This window comes from Amia ocellicauda, unplaced genomic scaffold (genome assembly GCF_036373705.1).
Source record: "Amia ocellicauda isolate fAmiCal2 unplaced genomic scaffold, fAmiCal2.hap1 HAP1_SCAFFOLD_32, whole genome shotgun sequence".
Lineage (NCBI taxonomy): Eukaryota > Metazoa > Chordata > Actinopteri > Amiiformes > Amiidae > Amia > Amia ocellicauda.
This window is the reverse complement of record NW_027102887.1, coordinates 639,222-656,562: the sequence shown is the minus strand read 5'-3', so window position 1 is coordinate 656,562 and position 17,341 is coordinate 639,222. Positions and strand designations below refer to the sequence as shown.

At 39.8% G+C, this 17,341-nt stretch overlaps 1 non-coding gene across 1 annotated transcript; it reads left to right on the top strand.

Annotated features, from left to right (window-relative positions):
• The first annotated feature begins 14,694 nt into the window (after nucleotides 1-14,694).
• On the top strand, nucleotides 14,695-14,809 carry LOC136730549 (U5 spliceosomal RNA). Its single transcript, XR_010809343.1, has one exon. It is a non-coding gene; the product is annotated as a U5 spliceosomal RNA (small nuclear RNA).
• The last annotated feature ends 2,532 nt before the right edge of the window (nucleotides 14,810-17,341 follow it).

Below are 17,341 nucleotides of genomic sequence, written 5' to 3'. Positions count from 1 at the left end.
TAATACTATAAATTCACTTCTTTAATTGAAATTTATAAGTGTACCTTATACATAATGTATCTATTAAATTAACTGAACAATATGAAGCTAGTAACTGTTTAATTAGTGCTGGTTTTACAGTTATAAATTGCTCAAATATTGTAAGAAAGACAATTTGACCGCCTGTTCTAAAGTGAAAGTTATATTCACATTAATTATTGCACTAATTCAGTGATATTTATGTTTATTGGCCTAGAATAAGGCAATAATTATGGCTAAACTGCCAACAACACAGTACTAAAGAGAATTGGACTCCCTGTTGTAAAGATTTACACTAGGGGTGTCCCGAAGCACAATACCTTATTCGGAAAGGCACGGATAATGGCTTCAAAACCAATAACGAATAATTTTGCCGAATAATATGCGGCTAAGGCTGAGACAGTCACAGCTTGTGTTTGATGGATAACAGGTGAGCCAGGGGATCATATCACGAAACTTAAATGTCTGAAATCACTAGGCAATAATGTCCGTGTGAAATGAATGTGTGTAAACTTTAGGACTGAAATGAGCGCAAATCAAATAGCAGCTCTTCTCTCTGAAATCAGAGCTTTAACGGGGTGCTTGAATATGATTTCACTTTTCTAACTTTAGTTAGTGTGTAATGTTGCTGTTTGAGCATAAACAACATCTGCAAAGTTACGAAGCTCAAAGTTCAAAGCAAAGGGAGATATTTGCTGTTAAAGAAATCGTTTTTTAAGGACTACAACAAACGGCTGGGTTAGTGACATCACTAACCCTAGAATTGACATAAACCCCGTCCCCTGAACACAATTCAGAGATTATCAAGACAGAATATGCTAATCAATGAGTAGAAGATAACTAAACATAGTCCAGTTAACATAATAGATGGTGAGGTACATTACTACACACAAATAATATGGTTTGCTAAGTTGTTAATATGAAAGAATGTTGATCCTTCAAATGTTTAATACATGTTAAATAATGGGTAATATGTCCTTACTAATCAGAATTACTAGTGTACTTATGCTTAACTAATGCATCATTCTGGACTATTCAAATAAAGTGTTATCACAGTTCTTAATGACATGCATATTTTGGACATAGTCAGGTGCAAAAACAAGAAGGTTACTTTGTTGTCGGTGTTTGCGCAGAGGTTGCGTATGTTTGCGCACAGATAGCGGATAATCGCTCGCACCTTGGAACCTATTTCCGGGAGCGCGTTGTTGAGCCACCAGGCTCTGTTTTGTGCGGATGGGCGGCCGGAGCGCGTTAAGGGTTTTCTGTTACAACGTTGTCGTTAATAACTAATGATCTTCGCATGCAAGTCAATCAATCAAAACTAACTTGAGCTGGACAATAACTTTATTCTAGAGCTGCTGTAAAGCCAAAACAATCTCTGTCACTTTCATTTCTTATCACTGGAAAGCTGCTTTCAAACAATTCATATTGTTAAAAGCGCTATATAAATGAAGGTGATTGACTTCCCTTGCATAGACTTTTTGTCACTGCTGGTTTTACTGTTCTAAATAACAGTAGGACTTAGCCTAGATTTAATACCAGATTTCTTTGTTTTTTAAGTTCAAATGTATTATTATGTGAATTGGTACTTAAGTAAATGGTGTGTGATTATATGCATGACATTCATTCGGTGACAGTGGAATACAAACAGTCTTACCGGTGTATTCTCAACATCAGTTTCATCTGAATCCGTATATCCGTGTATCATAACAGCTTCACATTATTTATTGGCCCCGACAGTGTAAAAACAAATTAAATGCATTAGATAGGTCTACTTACTGCTCACAAACTTGATAGAGGCAGCGTACACTGGCCAGCCATGTTTTGGCTTTTTCCCTTTCTGCCATCCCACAGCAGCTGAACAGTCAGTTTGCGGGTATCCATCGTCATCCATCTTGGTGTCATCATATTTACGTATGGCTTCGGTTTCCACCTCGCTATACATCCCAGCATCCTCCCCACTGACCCATTGGACCACTGCAAACTTTCTCATCACACCTTGGGCTTTAGAAGAGTTTGGCTTTTAGTGAATTTAGATCACGGCTGTTTCATCAGATCTCACATGGGAAGGTCACAGTTTTGTGTCTTGTGAGTCTGATTGTAGCGTCATGGGCATCATTTTTGCTTTGTAAGACCAGTTTGCCAGACACAGACATAATGCTAGGCCAGCTAAATGTCAGCTGCATGCAAGTTAGCTGCAGATCTGTGAAAGATTAGTACAATCGATAATGAGGGCTGTCGATTTAACGCGGTAATCTGATTCATTAACGTTAGTTGTGAGAAACTAACGCGATTCAAATATTTTAACTCAATTAACCCACCCGCCCCTGACCAACGTAGGTAGATTTGTGTAATGAAATAGATTCAAAACTGAATCGCTTGACAGTAAAAAAAGTAAATGTAGTCTAATGTTAACGGTATAATACCCATTCAACATAAACCAACAAATACATGAATCCAGTTCACGTTACCTAAATACACGAAGCAAGGGCAATATCAAAGTTGTTGCTGGCTCAGTTAGCTCCTAGCAAGGTAACCTTAACTCTTGCAACTGTTGTCTTATTGAACAAACCAACTACTTTGCTTATAAATTACTAAATGAACCAACCTGAATCAACACAAATCCCTGAGTAATAATTACAACAAGATACAATTATTCTTTCCTTCGGGGTGACGTTAGAAATCCATGTTTAATCGATCTGAAACCTCTGTTGAAACTTAAAGCAACGGCCCGTGTTACCGCTGTCTGGCTGCTTCAATGAGTCAGTGATCTGGATTTCTATTGGATCCCGCGCAGCAGTTCAAACATCAACCAATCGGCATATTGTATGGGCTTATGGCCCTAATTCACTTGCCTACATGTAGCGATGTGTTTTCTATTATGCAAAATGGCGAAACGAAAATTGTGTTGCTTTAACAGTTGCCAAGAAGAAAGAATGATTCCTCGTCGTACTCGGACCAGGTGGAAAACAAGGCAAAACTTGTTTTTCCAGCAAAGTTTTGGTCATATTGATAATTTATAGGCCCTAGAAATGTGTGTATTAAATATGATAAACTATAATATATTCATAAATAGGCATTATACTTATTGTTGAACATAATTGTACAAATAATGTTTAGTTTAAGTTATGTTAAGTTTTAAGGTTTTAAAAATGTGTTTAAAATGTTGTAAAATGCATTGACAAACATATCTGAAGGCGAGTAGATTTCCCACTACAGCTGGTCATGTTGTTTTTAAATGCTGCCCGTGAACTGAACAATGAACGAAGTCACCATATCTAAATATTCACAACAAACACCCTTTCGACATGAAACCAAGAAATGAGAGCAATGCTTTCACTGCTCGCCATAGCGTCTCAATGTTAGTGTCCCTCAGCAGGATATGTCGCCCATTTTAGGTTTACAGACATTCTATAAATTAGCAGCCTGGCATTAGTACTGTCAGTAAAATATTATGCATGGCTAATAATTTTATGTCATAATAATATATTCATCTGTAGCCTATGGAGATGGCTTCCATCTCAAGACACCAATATAAATCTAAGCACAACAGCAATGCTAAAATGTAATGTATTATTGTGTCTGTAAAAGTGAAAGGAGCATACAGGTAGACGGTGGGGTGGGTTGTGAACACTAGCTTTAATCTTGATGAACATCCTGGGAATTAATAACAGTCAAAACAGCTTGCCATATTGTTGAACAAGAATATCAACATTTAGAGTAAAACAGGTTTCTTTTGGTACACACTTTGCTTATGATCACTCAAATTTGGATTCTTTCCCATTTGTTACAGAATACCAACCAATCAAACCTGGTGTCTTCAGGTCCCTCAAATGACCATGTCACAGATGCCAGTTGGCTGAACATCCTCGCATTTTCCATGAAGCACAATGTAACAGAGGCTTTAATGGAGGACCTACTGAAGCTGTTAAGGTTATGTAGTGGGGATGCTGCAAGCATCCCAAGTAGCAAGTACATGCTAGAGAAGGAGTTTAAAGATTATGTAGACAAATCAGAATACCATCTGTGAGACAAAGTTTAGAGCTGGGTCAATTTTTTATTTGTATACCTTTGAGGAATCAACTTCAAGCTCTTTTGGAGAATGAGCCTATTCCAAATATTTACAATGACCAAAACAGATGGAATAACAGATTTTTCAGATGGGAAGTTGTACAAATATCTGAAATCAGTTAGTGATTCATTCTTTTCCCTGTCTTTCAATTGTGATGGAGTGCCAGTGTTCCAGTCATCTAAATACAGCATATGGCCCTTACTATGCTCTGTTAATGAATTACCCCCAGAGGAAAGAGATACAAATGTCATACTATGTGCCTTGTGGTTTGGGTCATCAAAACCACAAATGACTAGCTTCCTCAAACCTTTTGTGGAGGAATGCAAAAGTCTTGGACAAACAGGTCTTCAGTGGCAGGATCCAGTAGATCACTCAATCAAAACGACAAAGGTCTATGCATTATGTGCCATATGTGATGCTGTTGCACGACCTTTACTGCAAAATTTCAAGCAGTTTAATGGAGAGTATGGGTGTGGGCACTGTCTTCATCCAGGTGTTCCTTAGAGATCATGACACAACTGTGCAAATAGGTGAGATTGCCAAAAATAATGAACAGAGCATTTTGGGCATAAAAGGGCCATCTCCAATTGTGGACTTGCCAGATTTTGACCTGATCAATGGCATGGTCCCTGATTACATGCATTGTGTGTTGCTGGGGGTTTGCCGGCAAATAGCCACTTTATGGTTTGATTCCAAAAGCTATAGTAAACCATGGTATGTTGGTTTGAACACTGTAACAGTGGATGTAAATCTTTTAGCAATCAAGCCTCTAAGCATTTTTTCCAGAATCCCACGGTCTATTGTTGAGCTAAGGTTTTGGAAAGCTCACGAATGACAGAACTGGCTTTTATATTACAGTTTGCCAGTCCTGGAGGGGATACTTCCAAACAGGTATCTTTGCCACTGGGCTCTACTTGTGGAGGGTGTGAGCATTTTGCTAGGTTCAGACATTAGCCAAGAGGATATTGACCATGCTCATGAGGCTCTTGAGCTTTATGTTAAATCAGTTCAGTCTTTGTATGGCGAAGATCAGGTGACCTACAATATGCATTCACTTCTGCATTTGACTAAGAGTGTTGAGAATTTGGGTCCTCTCTGGGCCCAGTCTGCTTTCATGTTTGAGAGCTATAATGGCTACTTGCTCAAGCAAGTCAAAAGCAGTAATGCAGTGCCTCAGCAGCTTTGCAAAAGAGTAGCATGGTCTCGGGCATTGCCACGCATAGCTAAGGCCTGCTCATCCAATGATGTTTCACCTGAAATTAAATCATTCTACACAGAAATGACCTCTGGTAAACGTCATGTAAAGAATTATACTAGATATGACTTGCACTTGGAGTGCCAAAGATTAGGCCAGTGTCTGAAAATAATATGAATGCATTGCATGCATTGCTAGATGTACCTGGGACCTCTATTGGCAGGTACTACAACAGAATAGTTATCAACGGAGAGGTCATTCAAAGCCAAACATACACAAAGACAAAGAAAAGGAACAACTCGGTTGTGATATTGAAAGATGGCAGTATTTTCACGGTTTCACACTTTCTCTGTGTCAGTGATGACCAATATCACTTATATGCAGTTGGCAAATTTGGAAATTGTACAGTGCAGAAACTGGTTCGAGGATCTGCTGTCAAAATATCACTGACCTTTATGCGGACTGTTCATTTTCCTACAGGATTTGAAAGAGCAGTTGATCTAAGGTTGATTATACAGTATATGACCATGTTTGATTATAGGCATAGGGCTCCACTTAGGACAAGGCAAGAGCATGAGTTAAGTACAGCCTTATACTGCTAAACTGCACTGTGTTTTATACATGTCTTCATATGCTGGACATTCATATTAAATTTGCACTATTTTCCTATGTTTTTACTTCATCAAAAACTATATGCCTTTAGTTGTATGTAGGACATATATGATTAAAAATACATTAATATTATGCAATTTATATATGTGTTTTTTGCAGCATATATGTCCCTTACAATATTCGGTTTGAACATATAAGAATCACAGGTTTTTTTAGGAAAAGGAAAGGATCCAAGTGCAGGCTTTAGAGTTGAAGCAGATAATCCAATAAGGGCAAAACGAGAGAGCATAAACAGGGACAGTCCAGGTCAAACGATCAAGCGAACAGGCTAGTAGAGAGATCCGAAAGGGGTAAACGAGAGAAGGAAGCAAGAGGTCAAAAATACACGGGAAGGCAATCAAGAAACAAGGCTTAGAATTGATTCAGGAGAGAATGCAAGACTTCGCGATGAATCTAGGAAACAGAGGGGTACTGTGTACTGTGAAGGAGAGAGGGATTGAACGAGGTGAATGAAGGATTGACCAATGATAGGAGAGGAGGACAGAACAGGTGCACCTGGTAGGGAAGAATGTGGAAAGACTGGTTTGACTGGACAAAGGAAAAGAGAAGCACTAAACTAGTATTTGGGAGAGGGAGACCTCTGGTGGTGAACTAAGGTAGAAGCAGGGGAGACCGTGACAGTCTCCAAGGTTCTCATCGTAAATAACAAACAGAAATCAAACTACCTTCTGGCCTGACCTTCTAGCTTGACCTTATCTTTCTTAAGTATACAAGAGAGATTAACAGGTGTGAGAAAATAATTTCTAACTTTCCTTCCACACATACATACATACATACATACATACATACATACATACATACATACGGAAAATAAATAATAGAATTTTGAATCACAATAAGATGTTATCAAGTACAGAAAAAGAAAATGTAATAAAATGTGATCTTAAATACATACAAATAAAGAAAATTGGTTTACTATTTCCAGATTCCTTTTTTGAAATACAATGACATGCATTACAAATGAGTATTTACATTATATTTACAGCCGGTGCTCGTGTGTCACTGTGTCCCTCAGGCTGTGGTAGGCGCTGACATATTGGGCAGCCAGGGTGGCTGTGTGTCCCTCCCCCAGGAGGACTGACCGTTTTTCTTTTTTCTAAGATTTGTCACAGGTTGGGTGGGCATCCATTATGTTGTTACAGAATGTGTCCCTTATTTTGGGCTAAAGCTTTCCGTGGAGGGGAACGTGGATCAGTTTGTACCATTTTTGGGAAGATCTGCCTTGTTGGGGCGGAGCTGTGATCCAGGTGAACAGCAGATCGGGCATAGGTGGGCATGTGGGCAGAGGAGTAGGAAGGCCGGTCAAGCAAATAAGCTTGCTAAGGTACGCAGCAGCAGCAAGCAGCCCCCCCATCCAGCCAGCCAGCCAGTCTGGCTAGCAGTGACTGAGTGGTTGACAGACGGCAAGCAACGGAATGTACGTGCTCTGTGATGTCATAGCAGTCAGCTGAGAGAGGCTCGTGATGTCATCGCCGAGCTGTCTGTCTGTCTGTCTGTCTCTCTCTCTCTCTCTCTCTCTCTCTCTCTCTCTCTCTCTCTCTCTTCCTCTCAATTCAATTCATTTGTATTGTCAAAGCAATTGGACATACATACATACATACATACATATATATATATATATATATATATATACATACATACATACATCCATACATGCTAGAAAGTCATTACTATGTTATCTTAAAGGCTAACTAAGCAGAACATATATCATTATAGAACAGAGTTCATAGGTCAACACATGGTTTTAGGGAACAGGCTCGTAGGTCATACCGTTTGACATTGTCTCCAAGGTTCTCATCGTAAATAACAAACAGAAATCAAACTATCTTCTGCGCTGACCTTCTAGTTTGACCGTATCTTTCTTAAGTATACAAGAGAGAAAAACAGGTGTAAGAAAATAATTTCTAATTTTCCTTCTACACATATATACATACATACATACATATGTAGCGTTATGTTGGGTGTATTTGGATAAGAGTATTTGGGCTCTGAGCTGAAGCACGGATCTAAAGAAGACCTCTCCCCCCCCCAAAGTTATCAGATTTCCTTAGCTCATCAGCTTGGAACTGGTTTGCTTAAAAGTGACAGTTTTGGGGAGGATGGCACCGAGAAGAGGCCAAATAGTTTGTTATTCTGCTATGAGATGTCTGGAGAAAGGGGCCTGTAGGTGATAAAAACTCTTTGAAGTGGACGAGAGCCGAAATCCCGACATAGAGCTACGAACCCGGGCCAACCGGCATTTCCAAAAGATGGCATGGATTGACATCAGTCATAAATCAAGCCCCCCTCCAATAGGACACTGGGGGCTGAAACCGAAATCCTATCTCAAGAACTCAGGGACCAATCACCTACTGATCTGACAGACTTTAAGGAACAGCGGACAGTCTTTCTCTCTCTCTTTCTCTCACCTGAACCAGAAACTCGCTGCCACAGCTCAACCTGTAGCTCTGTTGCCAGAACCGGAATCAGAAACCAACCAAGTCTTTGCCGGCAACAGAAGAGTTAAACTGGGAGAAGGAGATTGAGCCGTACGAAGAATTCTTTTAAAGGACTTTATTAAATAAATAACTTTACAGACCCACCTGATCAGTGGAGTTTTACAGCTGGACAATTGACTAAGTCGACTGAATACGAAAGTGTCAGTCACTTAAATAGCTATTTGAGTCTTAAGAAACTTGACCCTTGGAACAAACAGGGCCCTGCTTTCCTCAAAGACTTTGTCTTCAAGTAACTACGGTGGAACCCTGCTTACAAAGAAGATTTTGTGCACAACCTTGGAGCATTCAAACCAGTGGAAAATCTGTTTGGAAAAGACTCTACATTCCCGAAACCCCAACTTCCAGGTGCATCGACTGAGTGGAAGTTCTTGGACAAAGCCGAACCGGACTGCCTTTGTTCCAAACCACACGGACCTCGTGCCGTGTGCTGTTATCTGAGCCCGAAGCCAGAGAGGCCTCTCTGCGACGAAGTTCACATAAGTTTAACAGTTTGGAGTTTGTGATTCATGACATTTGAGAAATCAATTAGAAATGTTAATCTGTGATTCATAACTCTAGAATGTGTAATATCATTTAGTTTTCTTAAATATAAATGTGTGTTGCATTAAACTGTTTTGTTGATAATTTTAGAAATAAAATCTGTCAACGCCGAGAAATATCTTCTCATTCCTGTTTAACTGTTTAGTCTGAAATTGACACAAGTTAATAGACATTAGATTATTGGTGGCCCTGCCTATCCTTAATCATTGAATAATAATCAGTTAAGGGAAATTGTGGTAACAAATAGGATCTTTCTCGGCACCTAAACGTAAATGAGACTGATATATATATAACGAGAAGTTACCTGACATAAATACTAACCTGCGTAGTTATTTAATGTCTGACTAATAATACTAACGAGAGACTCACCTTCGTCTTACTAACCGGTATTGTAGTCAATGTGTTTATAACCTTTTTTGTTTAACGATTTGTTAAACGGAATGTACGTGCTCTGTGCTGTCATAGCAGTAAGCTGAGAGAGGCTCGTCATGTCATCGCTGAGCTGGCTGGCTGGCTGGCTGGCTCTCTGTGTGTGTGTGTGTGTGTGTCTCTCTGTCTGTCTGTCTGTCTGTCTCTCTCTCTCTCTCTCTCCCTCTCAATTAAATTCATTTGTATTGTCAAAGCAATTGGACATGCATACATACATACATACATATATATGGAAAATAAACAATATGTGTACATCTCTTTCGGCATTAGTGGTGCCCTCACAGATGTGCAAGTTACATGACAGACAGACAGACAGACACACACACACTTTCACACACAGACAGACAGACAGACAGACAGACACACGCATATTATGGGTCTTTGTTGGGTAGTGAAATGGGTAGCATCAGTCGCAGTGTGGGTAATGTCAGGGAGCCAATCATAGTCCCCGTTATTTGCATATCGTGGCGCAAAGCTTTCTGGGAAAAGCAACTTAACACGTTTAGTCATGTATTTGTCCATAGTTTACACATGAGATGAAAGAGACAGTATGACGTATTGAGCACCTAGGATTCCTCATGTGTATGTGAGGGGCAGAGGAACCGGATCCCAAGTGTGCGTCCCAGGTGCTATAGGTTTCAAAGCATGCAGGGGAATAGGCACCCCACCCTGACACTTATAGAAGACTGGATAGGGAGATATAAATAGCAATGGGGAGACTCTTGTACTTGGTGTGGCTCTATCCATATAGTGGGGCCAGCAGCCACTTAGCAGGTGCAGCAATAGAAGCTCAGCCTGGGGAGACTGGATTTAGCATTTGCTCTCCATTTTGATAACTATCCATAATCATTTCTGCAAAATACTTCTATGATACCTATGTATGTTTTTTACTTGTACTATATTATACTATCAAGTATCAGTGTACACATACAATGTGACCTGTTACATTAATACAGAGGCCACGGAAGGCCAGATCACTAATAGCCACTGTCCCCTGATATTACACTTTTTTACAATCACTTTGGCACTCATTTCAGAACCTTGATGTCATTTTTCAAAACTCTAGACACTAAACTCACACCCGATGATCAAAATGCACATTTTTCAAAACTCTAACACTTTTTTACAATTGCTTGGATACAATACACATCAACCTCAGATCATTTGTTCATTGAACTAAAATGACACAACTTACATCAAAGTATTACCATTTCAAAATGCAATTCACACATTACATCTGAGATCACTGTCTATTCATTTCATTACAAAGATCTAACTATCAATTGATACAGCTGCTCAAAATGATAAGTGACTGTTGCATTACTCTTAATGCATAATTTTATGGAAACTGACAAACAATATTCCATGTTTCGATCATGAAAGTTTCAGGATAATGAGATCCATTGACACCAATAACCGAGGAGCATGAACCAGTTGGACTACATTATCTATGGATGTAATATTTCATCATCATTCATCATCATGTAGCACTTTTCCACACCATGTTTTCAGTGTGGAAGGAAAGTTAGAAATTCTTTCTCTAATACCTGTTTTTCTCTCTTGTATACTTAAGAAAGATAAGGTCAAGCTAGAAGGTCAGGCCAGAAGGTGGTTTGATTTCTGCTTGTTATTTACGATGAGAATCTTGGAGACAATGTCAAACAGTATGATTGAAGTGCCTGCTCCCTAATCCATGTGTTGATCTATGAACTCTGTCCTATAATGATATAAATTCTGCTTAGCTAACTTTTAAGATAACATAGTAATGACTTTCTGATTATAACCAGCTCTTTGATTTTTGTGTATAAAAGCTCTGACTGTTAAAATGAAGGCAGAGCGACTTTGGGATCTACTTGAGTCACTGTTCCTCTCCACGCTGCGTGTATTAAAGGCATTGCAACTAACGCTCCAACCTGGTTGAAGATGATTGTTCTTCCACATCAGATTTGACATTACTGTATGTATGCAGGCCCTTGTAATTGCTTTTCCAATACTGCCAACTGGTTATTGATGATTGATTTCACATTGTGGTACGAGTATCGAGTGAAATGAGTGCTATCCACCCCAGCAACACAGTGATAACATGGAGCCGGCAAGTCATCCAGGTCACAATAGAGGTCAAGCAGTGGGAGGAGGAAGACGTGGTGGTCAAAGGAATGGAAGGGGACATGCACCCCTTCTGAGAGGTGGTCGTGGTCCTCGTCATAGAGGAGGGCTTAGGCCTCACCAGAGAGGCAGCCATGGGCCTCATTTGAGAGGTGTTGGGGGAACGTGGTAGAGGACAAGGCCACGGACCAGACAGCGGCAGCAACAGCAAATAGTGTCCAGTGAAATCCGAGAAATAGTTGTAGAGCATGTTGTAAATCATGGCATGACCATGACTGAGGCAGCTACAATGATTCAATCAAACCTCAGAATCAACTCAGGATCAACTGTGGCCTCAATCATCAGAAATGTCCGTACTGAGAAGCGGCAAGTCTTCAGCATGCACTAAACATTAGGCTACTCTCAATTGTCAAATGACTGTATACTGCATACCAATGTGTAGCACAGAGTATAGTGTGCCTTTTGAAAGAAATGCAGACAGAGTGAAGCAGCTGATGACTGAGTATGTTCAGGTATGTTCAGTTTCAAGATGCCTCTTGTGAAAAATGGTTGTGAGAACCTGAACCAGAACACAGGGCTGATGGAAATTTAGAAGTACAGTAATCAATCCTTTGTTTTGCTTTTTACACTAAGCCAGGTGAGGAACACTGCAGTTGACATTTTACTGTAGTTTTGTTCTTTTTTGTAGCTAATTATTGTTGCATGGATTCAAAGAAACCTATGGTGTGATTTGATTGTATTGCATCAATACATTTCAGATTTTGTTCAATGATTCCACTGTGTCTGTAGTATTCTCTCTACTAGTCCTTTTACAGTGATGTATTTATGTGTAGTACCATAATGAAACATGTATCACATATTTTGTACTACAATATTTAATGATTGTACGAACAACTACACAGTGAAACTATCGGTATCTTCTGTGTTACTATGTTACTATGGTATTTCATGATAAATTAGTTATTTGAACCAACAAGTCTGCAAGTGCAAGGTTTCTTTAAAGATATGAAAGGCTGTCCAATGTTCAAAACATTGTATTGTGCAGTGTTACAAGTGATGACCGTTTTGAGTTTTGTGTCTAGAGTTTTGAAAAATGACATCAAGGTTCTGAAATTAGTGACAAAGTGATTGTAAAAAACTGTATATTCATCCTATTTAATGTGCTCTTTTAAAATGTACTTTTCTTTTTTATGTTGCCATTTCTGTTCTACCAATGTTTCAGTTGTTAGCCAAAGATTGACAGAGTACATCTCATACACACAGGCCAGACAGCAAGGATTTCTTTTTGAAATTCAATTACAAATGCTGCATGAATTCATCAATACGATTAGAGCTCCTGAAAGCAATATAACTAACTCACTTTACAGCATCTCATTAGCAGTGAAAAGAAACCAAGAAAGTTGGGACAGTCGACTGTTTACCACTATGTAACATCACCTTTTCTTTTAATAACACTTATTAAGCACTTGGGCACTGAAGACACCACTTGGTTAAGTTTAGCAAGCGGGATTTTCCCCCATTCATCCATTATGCATTTCCTCAGCTGCGCAACTGCACAGGGCCTTCGTTGTCTTAATTTGCACTTCATAGTGCGCCACACATTCTCAATTCGGAGACAGGTCAGGACTGCAGGCAGGCCATGCTAGCACCCGCACTCTCTGCCTACGCAACCATGCGCTTGAAATCTGGGCAGAATGTGGTTTGGCGTTATCCTGCTGAAAAATGCAGGGACGTCCCTGGAAAAGATGATGTCTGGATGGCAGCATATGTTGCTCCAAAATGTGTACATCTCTTTCTGCAAAAATGGTGCCCTCACAGATGTGCGAGTTACATGACAGACAGACACTCATACACACTGTCACACCCACACACACACACACACTTTCACAGACAGACACATGCACACACACACACACTTTCACAGACACACACACACACACACACACTTTCACAGAGACAGACACACACACACTTACATACATACATACATACATACATACATACATACAGTGAGGGAAAAAAGTATTTGATCCCCTGCTGATTTTGTGCGTTTGCCCACTCACAAAGAAATGATCAGTCTATAATTTTAATGGTAGGTGTATTTTAACAGTGAGAGACAGAATAACAGCCAAAAAATCCAGAAAAACGCATTTCAAAAAAGTTATAAATTGATTTGCATGTTAATGAGGGAAATAAGTATTTGATCCCCTATCAATCAGCAAGATTTCTGGCTCCCAGGTGTCTTTCATACAGGTAACGAGCTGAGATTAGGAGCACTCTCTTAAAGGGAGTGCTCCTAATCTCAGCTCGTTACCTGTATAAAAGACACCTGTCCACAGAAGCAATCAATCAATCAGATTCCAAACTCTCCACCATGGCCAAGACCAAAGAGCTGTCCAAGGATGTCAGGGACAAGATTGTAGACCTACACAAGGCTGGAATGGGCTACAAGACCATCACCAAGCAGCTTGGTGAGAAGGTGACAACAGTTGGTGCGATTATTCGCAAATGGAAGAAACACAAAATAACTGTCAGTCTCCCTCAGTCTGGGGCTCCATGCAAGATCTCACCTCGTGGAGTTTCAATGATCATGAGAACGGTGAGGAATCAGCCCAGAACTACATGGGAGGATCTTGTTAATGATCTCAAGGCAAACGTACAAAAACAGCAGGGGATCAAATACTTTTTTCCCCCACTGTACATACATATATATGGAAAAGAAACATTACAAGTATAAATCACAATAAGATGTAATAAAGTACAGATAAACAAAATGTAATAAAATGTGATCTTTTTGCAAATGCAGGGACGTCACTGGAAAAGATGATGTCTGGATGGCAGCATATGTTGCTCCAAAATGTGTACATCTCTTCTGCAAAAATGGTGCCCTCACAGATGTGCGAGTTACATGACAGACAGACAGACAGACACTCACACCCACACACACACACTTTCACAGACAGACAGACATACACACACACACACACACTCACTTTCACACAGAGACAGGCACACACACACACACATACATACATACATACATATGGAAAAGAAACAATACATTTATAAATCACAATAAGATGTAATAAAGTACAGAAAAACTAAATGTAAGAAAATGTGATCTTTAATACACACAAATATGTATGGCTGGTCGGATGCGTCTTGGACTCGGGTTCCTCTTCATTACGTATAACGCTTTTGCCTTTTGCTAAAGCTTTCCGTGGAGGGGATCGTGGGTGAGTTTGTACCATTTTTGGGAGGATCTGCCTTGTTGGGGCGGAGCTGTGATCCAGGTGAACAGCAGATCGGGCATAGGTGGGCATGTGGGCAGAGGAGTAGGAAGGCCGGTCAAGCAAATAAGCTTGCTAAGGTACACAGCAGCAGCAAGCAGCCCCCCCATCCAGCCAGCCAGCCAGTCTGGCTGGCAGTGACTGAGTGGTTGACAGACGGCAAGCAACGGAATGTACGTGCTCTGTGATGTCATAGCAGTCAGCTGAGAGAGGCTCGTGATGTCATCGCTGAGCTGGCTGGCTGGCTGGCTCTGTGTGTGTGTGTGTGTGTGTGTGTGTCTATGTCTGTCTGTTTTTCTGTTTGTCAGTCTGTCTGTCTGTCTCTCTCTCTCTCCCTCTCAATTCTATTCATTTGTATTGTCAAAGCAATTGGACATACATACATACATACATACATATATATATATATATATATATATATATATATATATATATATATATATGTAGCGTAAGGTACACTTTTAAATTTCAATTAAAGAAGTGAATTCATAGTATCACCTTATCACGAATCCTGGAGTCTTGTAGAACTCAATTTCTGTAATAATTGGACGCAGACACCAATTCCAAAGATATAAATTGTCAAATTTATTTAAAAACAAAGACTAAATGTAGCACTACACTAATTATACAAAAGGGAAAAACTAATTAAAATTCAACTCTAGATCAACAAATCAAAGACAAATCACTTCCGTGACCAAATCAAAGACCATGGGATCGCATATGATAACACACAAATCATTAAACAAAAAAGGTTATAAACACATTGACTACAATACCGGTTAGTAAGACGAAGGTGAGTCTCTCATTAGTATTGTTAGTCAGACATTCAATAACTACGCAGGTTAGTATTTATGTCAGGTAACTTCTCGTTATATATATATCAGTCTCATTAACGTTTAGGTGGAGAGAAAGATCCTATCATTACTTGTTACCACAATTTCCCTTAACTGATTATTATTCAATGATTAAGGATAGGCAGGGCCACCTATAATCTGGTGTCTATTAACTTGTGTCAATTTCAGACTAAACAGTTAAACAGGAATGAGAAGATATTTCTCGGCGTTGACAGATTTTATTTCTAAAATTATCAACAAAACAGTTGAATGCAACACACATTTATATTTAAGAAAACTAAATGATATTACACATTCTAGAGTTATGAATCACAGATTAACATTTCTAATTGATTTCTCAAATGTCATGAATAATGAACTCCAAACTGTTAAACTTATGTGAACTTCGTCGCAGAGAGGCCTCTCTGGCTTCGGGCTCAGATAACAGCACACGGCACGAGGTCCGTGTGGTTTGGAACAAAGGCAGTCCGGTTCGGCTTTGTCCAAGAACTTCCACTCAGTCGATGCACCTGGAAGTTGGGGTTTCGCGAATGTAGAGTCTTTTCCAAACAGATTTTCCACTGGTTTGAAGGCTCCAAGGTTGTGCACAAAATCTTCTTTGTAAGCAGGGTTCCACCGTAGTTACTTGAAGACAAAGTCTTTGAGGAAAGCAGGGCCCTGTTCGTTCCAAGGGTCAAGTTTCTTAAGACTCAAATAGCTATTTAAGTGACTGACACTTTCGTATTCAGTCGACTTAGTCAATTGTCCAGCTGTAAAACTCCACTGATCAGGTGGGTCTGTGAAGTTATTTATTTAATAAAGTCCTTTAAAATAATTCTTCGCTCAATCTCCTTCTCCCAGTTTAACTCTTCTGTTGCCGGCAAAGACTTGGTTGGTTTCTGATTCCGGTTCTGGCAACAGAGCTACAGGTTGAGCTGTGGCAGCGAGATTCTGGTTCAGGTGAGAGAGAGAGAGAGAGAAAGACTGTCCGCTGTTCCTTATAGTCTGTCAGATCAGTAGGTGATTGGTCCCTGAGTTCTTGAGATTGGATTTCGGTTTCAGCCCCCAGTGTCCTATTGGAGGGAGGCTTTATTTATGACTGATGTCAATCCATGCCATCTTTTGGAAATGCCGGTTGGCCTGGGTTCGTAGCTCTATGTCGGGATTTCGGCTCTCATCCACTTCAAAGAGTTTTTATCACCTACAGGCCCCTTTCTCCAGACATCTCATAGCAGAATTCCAAACTATTTGGCCTCTTCTCGGTGCCATCCTCCCCAAAACTGTCACTTTGATGCAAACCAGTTCCAAGCTGATGAGCTAAGGAAATCTGATAACTTTGGGGGGGGAGAGGTCTTCTTTAGATCAGTGCTTCAGCTCAGAGCCCAAATGCTCTTATCAAAATACACCCAAAATAACGCTACATATGTATGTATGTATGTATATATGTGTAGAAGGAAAATTAGAAATTATTTTCTTACACCTGTTTTTCTCTCTTGTATACTTAAGAAAGATACGGTCAAGCTAGAAGGTCAGCCCAGAAGATAGTTTGATTTCTGTTTGTTATTTACGATGAGAACCTTGGAGACATTGTCAAACGGTATGACCTACGTGCCTGTTCCCTAAAACCATGTGTTGACCTATGAACTCTGTTCTATAATGATATATGTTCTGCTTAGTTAGCCTTTAAG